An 8,550-nucleotide genomic window follows, 5' to 3' on the forward strand; every position below is an offset into this window, starting at 1 on the left:
CTAGTGCACTGGTTATCAATCAATAAATCTCTTGTTATTGCATTGAATCTACTGTCCATGAGTGTTTTTGTGGGAGTGTGTCCCCTGGTTTGGATCTTAGAGTCCAACATAGCCAATTAAACATTCCTTCAGAGACCTTCCTCCTTGCAAAGGTATTTAATCTCAGGCTCATCCTGAAAATAATGGAGTATAGTTTTCATCTATTTTTCTTCATGACAATAAATGTCTTAAGACCATGAACTATTTTGCTTCTTTGTGACCCACCATGGAGAACAGTGGAGAAGGTCTTCATCTAAGAACTCTCTACATTCCCAATCATGGAGACCACCAACCCAGCTACCCAAGCCAAGTGAGCAGAGCAGATACACAGCCAAGGGAGCTGAAGCAACCAAGTCAAGAACTCTCATCCCTGCAGGACATAGCCAGAGCTCATCCCTAGCCCTCTCCTCTTCTGCTGCTGGCAAATCCAGACCATATGCCCTCACTTCATTTTCAGCCCTTCTGCAGCCCCTCCAGTGGCATCTGGACCGAGGAGGCCCAACAGCCTGAGAAACAGCAGGTTTCCAGCCACCTTTTGGCCTGAGAACCCCCAAGCCAAAACTTCTGGCTCCCTCAGGACCTCAGATTGTGCTTTCTACCCCTGAGCAGAATCCCATATCTTCACATAGCTTGATATTTGCCAGCATGGAGTGAATACAGTCAAATTCTCTCACCTCTGTCCCCACAAGAGGCCCTAGTGAGACAGAGGCAGGACCCACACATCAATTCAACAACAGGACCCACGTGCATACTACAACCCAACACTTTAGTGGATATTTACTTTATAATAGTCAATGAATGAAAGGACTGATCTAATTGATGTAATAAGCATATATCTGTATTGTTATGATGGCACAAGTAATTTTGCAAATAGTTAATGTATAATAAATGAAGGATTGGACTAAAGGATGAAATAAACAGGTAAATAAATGTGAAGAAATTAATGTCTTACCCTAAAGGATTTGATAACTGTGTGTATTCATCTTTGTTATCCTGTAAAGGTTTACATATAATTGCTTTGAATGAATATATAGAAGTTTATTGACATACTATGACTGTTAGAACCATGTTACATATGATATACTATTAATTTTGATCCACACGAATGTGTTGCTTTTGCTGTATTTTTTCCCTAGTCAATCCTTTACAATGTCCAGGATAATACTGGGTATATCATAAGTTTAGGCCAAGTGATGTATGCTTTATATCATCCTCAAGATTCATGTTCTCTTCAAGTACCCAGAAAATCATTCATATAAAATAATAGAATCAAGAAACAGTAAATCATAGGTCCCAAATCAAGACCAAGAATGGAAATATTTACAAGCGTGTTGGGTGGTTTCAATGAGCAGAAGTTAGAGATTCATCTTCTTATTTGGGCTTATTTATCAGATAGAGGACACTACATGTTCAGTTTCTTGCTGAATGTAACAACTGTCAAACTGATGCTTTAAAAGATGCTTCTCTGCTTCTCCCCCATTTTTATTTCATTAACAAGACTGAGCCTGTCTTGGTCAGAATCTGACTTGGGCAAAGGACAAAGAAATGGGTTGCTTGACAGAAATATGACATTGACCAAAGACAAAGAAGTGGGCTTCAGTCAGGAATTTGACATTAGGCTAGAACAAAGAACTAATTTCAGGCAAGAATCTAAATCTTATTCTAGAACTAAAAAGTAATTTCAGGCAGGATTCTAAATTTTAGGCTAGAACAAGGAAGTAGGCTTCAGACATAAAAATGACTTTGGGGTAGGACAGGGAAGTTGACTCAGATAGTTTGGTCATTCTGATAAGCCCCTTGAAACAGTGATGACAGTAGTGTTCACATAATTGGGTTTAATGCCTTGCTTTTTCTTTGGCTATTTGTGTTTATTGCCTTGCTTGTTCTTTGACTATATGTGGTTATTGTCTTGCTTATTCCTTGACTATTTGTGCATCTATTGTATTGCTAGTCACTCAACCTAGAACTGACCTTAATACTTGCATGTAATTCAAATGGTATAAAAGCAAAAATAAGGAGGGGGGAGGTGGGATGGGAGATTCTAGGGAGTTGAAATGGGGAAAGGGGATGACATCTGAAATGTAAATAAATAAAACATCCCAAAAAATGATGCTTCTCAAGGAAACAATGTAAAAAGAAAAACTATCATAGTTATCTCAACAATGTGATTTAAAAATTTAGTATTATTGTCCATGGATGGATAGTGAAAATATGACATATTTCAAGTGGAATATTGTTAAGCTTTAAATAAAAATGCATTTTGAAGATAGGTTGATAGAAATAGAAAAAATTTTACTGAGTGAAGTAAACCAGACATAGAATGACAAATACCCTATGCCCTCTCTCATATGTAACCTATAGCCTTGAATATTTAGATCTTTGTATTTAACTTGAACCACGTGTAAAAGCTTCATAAAAGAAATTTAAAAGTAGCCATTAGAGTGATGACTTACTGAAAGCAGTTTAGTAGAAATTAGAAGTCAGGACATTCAGAGGGGCAATAGTGTAGGAGAAAATGTTTAACAGAGATGGAGGGATAGGAAAAAAGAGAACAGGGTACGAGACTTAATCAAAATGAAAGTTATATTTTAAAAAGCCACATGGAAACCTGCTATTTTGCATGTCAGTTTAAAAATATAAGCTAAAAAAAGTTAAAATAAAATAAATAAAGATACACTACTTGACTATATAATGCTACTCCTAGAGTCCCAGGGTTATTAAATAAAAAACCTAGTGTCACATATGGATTACCCACTTACAAATGGTTGTTTAGAAATGATCCAGTGGTCCCTGCAAAGATGCAGCCTCTTAACATGTCTCTGTTGTCCACCAGAACTACATGATACAGAAATATTGCTGAAGATACCACATACTGTGATTTCAAGCTTTAAGGAAATCATGATGAAATTGAGCTGAAAGCTTCCTCCCTGGTGGTTAATATTTATAGTGCCAGAAAGCACTATGAAAGGCAGGGGGAGAAAATACATCCATAGTTTTACCCCATTGTTGAACTCTGAACTACAACATCAGCCCACCAGAAAAGATATACTCATCACTACAATAGTGCAATAGTTGTTAGAGGGTAACCAACCTCTCTTTTATTTGTTTGGAGAACTGATACATAGAAGATATTTCATGTCTGGTACTGTAAACCTAGTCAAAATCCATGACCAAGGAATTCATAGTCTCTAGAGGAGACATTACTCTTGTTGCTTAGCTTATTTGATATGGCATCAAGTAATCTTCTAAATCAATCAATCAATCTATCTAAACTGATGTAATTATAATATTAAAAATTAAAATATTAATAAAAATTAAAAATAAAATGGTTGAATTTGGGAGGGATGAATATTTGTGGAGATTACAGGTAGAGTTGAAGGAGTGAAAAGAGTAGATATTGTATTTATTCGTATATTTCATGAAATTGTCAGCATTAGAGAATAATTTAAAGATCAATAAAGAATGAAGAATTAGAGAGACAAATCAACATGTAGTATATAAATGTATGCATTATGAAAAACAATTTCAATTATTTAACTAAATAATTGCAACTTTTAACTAAGATACTTAAAATTCATAAACAATTTTTCATGTGTAACAAAACATTCAGTATTTTGCTCATGGAACCAGAGACTTGACAATAGGCTCTCCTTTTATTATATGTATGGCCCAAAGCCAGACATTTAAGTATTATCTGCTTGCTATGTCTTGGTTTGATTATGATACTTAGGAGACCTTATGAGAGTATGTTTGTATGGATTTTTTTTTTTTTGAGATCTAAGAAGAGACATTAATGAAGTACTGATGCTTGGTGGTGGTGTCAGTAAGGTCTATTTCCTGTTGTCTTGTTCGCTGGCATCTTAATCAAATTTATTTAATTCATTAAAAACATCAGCATAAGACTCTCTTTGGTGTCTGCAGAACCCTCTTCTTTGACAGCAATCCGACAGCCAGAAGTTTACCACGTCTATTTTCAAGATGGATGCTAGAGAGATTTTTGACTCTCATGGGAATCCCACTATTGAGGTGTATCTCCACATTACAAAAGGTCTCTTCTAAGCTCTGGTACCCAGCGATGCATCCACTGGTTTCTACGCAGCCATCAAACTCCTTGACAATGGTAAGACCCGCTTCATCAGGAAGGGTGTCTCACAGACTGTTGAGCACATCAACAACAGTATTGCACCTACACTGGTTATCAAGAAACTGAATGTTGTGGAGCAAGAGAAGATTGGCAAACTGATGATAAAGATGAATGGCACTGAGAATAAATCTAAATTTGTTGCAAATGCCATCCTGGGAGTGCCCCTGGCTGTCTGCAAAGCTGGTGCTGTGGAAAAGAGGGTGCTCCTTTACCATCACATTACTGACTTGGTGCAACCCTGAAGTTATCCTGCCTGTCCCAACTTTCAGTGTGATCAAAGGTGGTTCTCATGCCTACCTTGCAATGGAAGAAGTCATGATCCTGCCTGTGGAGGCATTCTGTTTCCAGGAAGCCATGTTCATTGGAGATCAAGTTTATTATAACCTGATGAACATCATCAAAGAGAAGTATGGGAAGGATGCCACCAATGTGGGTGATGAGGATAAATGTGCACCTAACATCCTGGAGAGCAAAGAAGCCCTAGAATTGCTGAACACTACTATTGCAAAGGCCTGCTATACTGACCAGGTAGTCATCAGCATGGAGGTTGTTGCCTCTGAGTTCTATAAGTATGATCTGGACTTCAGCTCTCTGAATGACTTCATCAGGTACATCACACCTGAGTAGATGGCTGACCCGTACAAGTCCTTCATCCAGGATTATCCAGTAGTGTCCATTGAAAACCTTTTTGAACAGGAGGTCTGGGAAACTTGGCAGAAATTCATAGCTAGTGCAGGCATCCAGGTGGTAGGGCATGACCTCACAGTAACCAAACCTAAAGGGAGTGCCAAGGCTGTGGGCGATAAGTCCTACAACTGTCTCCTTCTCAAAGTGAACCAGATCTGTTCTTGACTGAGTTTATGAAAGTGTGTAAGTTGGCCCAGGCCTATGGCTGTGGTGTCATGATGTCCCATCGATCTGGGGAAACTGAGGATACTTTCATCCCTGACCTAGTGCTGGGGCTCTGCACTGGGCAGATAAAGGATGTTGCTCCTTGTCAATCTGAGTGCTTGGCCAAGTACAATCAGATCCTTAAAATCGAGAAAGAGCTGGGCAACAAAGCCAAGTTTGCTTGCAGGTCCTTTCGACCAAGTAAAACATGGACTTGAGATCCCTGTCCCTGATGCTTAGGTCTTCCCTGTCCCTGATGTCATCAAGGCCAGCCCAGTGCTTGCCCTTCCCATGTCACTGCTTCATTAGATGGCCAGAGCTATGCCAGACCACCTGGAGCCCTGCTGGAGATCCCAGATTTGTAATCATCTGATTGTTCTGAATGATTGTTTCTATTACCTGACTTCCCAGCTAGTGTCTGGACCCCTCAGAACTCCAGTGTAATCTCTAGGATGGCCACAGGCAAGAAACACCCCCCCCCTTGGTTTACATGCAAAGTAAAAGCCATGGGATTCCCCTCCTACACACACACACACACAGAACCCATCAGAACATATAATTGCTCTACTTCTAGGGCCTTGCTGCTGCTCTCAAGTCATCTTCCTGCTTTTCACTAATAGACTTGGTTCATGTTAATAATTAAAACCTCAGCCTCCAGAGTCATAGAGGTTCTAGACTCTTTCCATTAACTTTGTGAAGCTGGGTAAAATTCTTTTACTCCCTGAACCCAAATCTCGCAAAGTAGGAATAATAGTATGTGTGGTTATTCTATTAAATGAAATAATACACATTACTGTTTCTACAATGTTGAGCACATAGTAAATGCTTAATGATGGTTACTTTTATTGTTTGTGGTGTTGTTGTTACTATTGCTGTTGTTCTCATAACAATATTAGAATGTTGTTGTTCTCATAACCATATTCAAATGTAACAATAAATATTATAAAATGTATTTTTAAAATTAAGCATTGAATTTAATCTAAAAATTCATCTTTGTATTACTAAGGTTGAAACAATGTGACTACAATATTATTAATATCTTGCTTGCAAATCATGTTTTTAAAAGGAAGTCATTTTGATGCATAATTCTGCTCTGAATAATAGACACAGGGGAAGGGGAAAGAATAGGGAGAGGCTGAAACATCAGGTTTTACTGAGAATCCATTGTAATTAAGGTGCAGTCCTAAGAATAGAGTTGAGGTTATTCAGACTCTAATCAATATGTACTTAAAAGAAAAAGAGAGAGAGAGGCCGTTTGAGTGGAACAGCTGAGGATTCTCTGCCAGAAACTCTTCTATCATAATCAAATATTCTCTACAATCTAAGTAAATAATCATACACATAGAAACTAGCAGAGGCTGGCAGGTCTAGGTTATTCTTACTAGCCTCACTAGTTTGTATACTCTGTCTTAATTAGGGTTTTACTGCTGTGAACAGACACCAGGACCAAGGCAACTCTTACAAAGACAACATTTAATTGAGGCTGTCTTACAGGTTCAGAGGTAGAGTCCACTATTATCAAGGTGGGAACATGTCAGCATCCAAGTAGGCATGAAGCAGGAGGAGTTGAGAGTTCTACATCTTCATCTGAAGGCTGCTAAATGAATATTCACTTCCAGGCAGATAGGACTAAGATATTAAAGCCCACACACACAGTGACATACCTACTCCAACAGGGCCATATGTTCTAATAGTGTCACTCCCTGGCCAAAGCATATACAAACCATCACATCCTCCTTATAACCTCACATCTTTTCTCCAAAGGACACACAAACACAAACACACACACACACACACACACACACATCCAAGGTCAGTTTTATAGAAGTACTTTGTGGCAATACATATCCCCTGGAAAAGTCTAATCTTACAGACATATGATAGCATCTCAACTATGACCCTTTATTAGTTGTGTGACCTTGAGGCCTTAATAGATAAAATAGCTTTTGGATACCCAGTATGTTTCAGACAATGTGAAAGACCAACAAACATTCACACCTCAAATTCTACATTAGAAAATAGAGTAGTAGAATGTATATAGGTATCTGGTATTGAAGAATGTGCAGGCAGGTGTGAATAAGTCTTCCCTGCAATAGAAAAAATAACTACATATATGTTTTGGCCTATAACCCAAGATGTAGTTGTAGAACTGAATATACATGACATTGCATACATCACAAAAGGGAGGATCCAGGAAAGAAAGGGTTGACTTTCTTCTGTACTCTCTGTATACTCCAGCAAGGGGTAGAATAAAAAGACAGAATGGTGTGAGTTTCAATTTGTCTTAAGGCAGCCCCACTCATCCTTCTCTACAGCACAACCTGAATCTTAATCTTTTCTGAATGAAGGGAATTTAGCAGATGTAATCAAGAGGGGGGCATTATCTCTGAAGCCTTTTTAAGATGAGGGGGTTTTGAAGGTCAGCTCCAAATATTTCATGGAAGTATACTCAGTATGGCAACTGATGTGTTAACAGGTGTACACCTACTGTGCCTTCCAAAACAACAGGTAGACTAAACTAGAATATTGGAATACCATATGGAGTTTGGTATTCAGGTCCTTTTCCATATTACATTTGTGATACCAAGGCTAAGAGTGGAAAAGTTAAGTAATATTCTACAGATAAAAGAGAGCAAAGGCTATATAGCACATGAGAGCTCAGGACTGGTCACCAAACTGGATGTCATCTCCCCTATAACATTGTTTTCATATTTCACACTAAAAATGAGAGCTCACAGATGGGAATACTGAGACCCACAGAGGAAAATGGAGGCTACATTACAAGTCGCTTTTCAGTTCATGTGCTCAACATCTTTTCTGGTAGCAATTCCCATGCTGTTGCAAAAGCCCCATGGGAAGAGTAGACAGAGTTGTCTCCTCCAGCTTTTTTTTTTCTACAGACCAGGACTCTGCCTGCAACAGCCTGAGCTGATTGCCCTTGGCTGGCTCAAGATGACACCACAGTTGGGCTCTGTATACCTTTCAAGAGGCAATTGCCCTGAAATATCTGACCAAAGCAAAGTAGAAAAGAATATGATCTTTTATTAAATCTCTTTTGGGCATTTTTCCTCTTGTCCTGTTTGGCTAGATCAACTTTGGCCTTAATTTCTTGGCTGTTACCTTTACTGGTTGGGAGTTCAGAAGACTCCAGACTGCTGAAAGCTAAGTAGATAATCTTTCAGGTATTCTTTAACCTGATGATCCTATCATATCAATATTGCTGAGAGAGAGAGAGAGAGAGAGAGAGAGAGAGAGAGAGAGAGAGAGAGAGAGAGAGAGAGAGAGAGAGAGAGAGAGAAAGAGAGATTGAGATTGATTCTGCTCAGGTCTTGGCCAGGAAATGAAAGAATAGAAAAAAACAGCAGCATCTAAAAACATGGGATGAGGATTGGCACACTTACAGGAGAAAGGCATTGAGATATGTCAAATTATTTCTGTGACCCTGATTCTGTGTTTAAAAGGGAAAAACAATCATA

At 38.6% G+C, this 8,550-nt stretch overlaps 1 pseudogene; it reads left to right on the top strand.

The window, feature by feature from the left end:
• Nucleotides 1-4,093: 4,093 nt before the first annotated feature.
• LOC117708758 (alpha-enolase pseudogene) lies at nucleotides 4,094-5,714 on the top strand (annotated as a pseudogene).
• The last annotated feature ends 2,836 nt before the right edge of the window (nucleotides 5,715-8,550 follow it).

This window comes from Arvicanthis niloticus, chromosome 5 (assembly GCF_011762505.2).
Source record: "Arvicanthis niloticus isolate mArvNil1 chromosome 5, mArvNil1.pat.X, whole genome shotgun sequence".
NCBI classification, from domain to species: Eukaryota; Metazoa; Chordata; class Mammalia; order Rodentia; family Muridae; genus Arvicanthis; species Arvicanthis niloticus.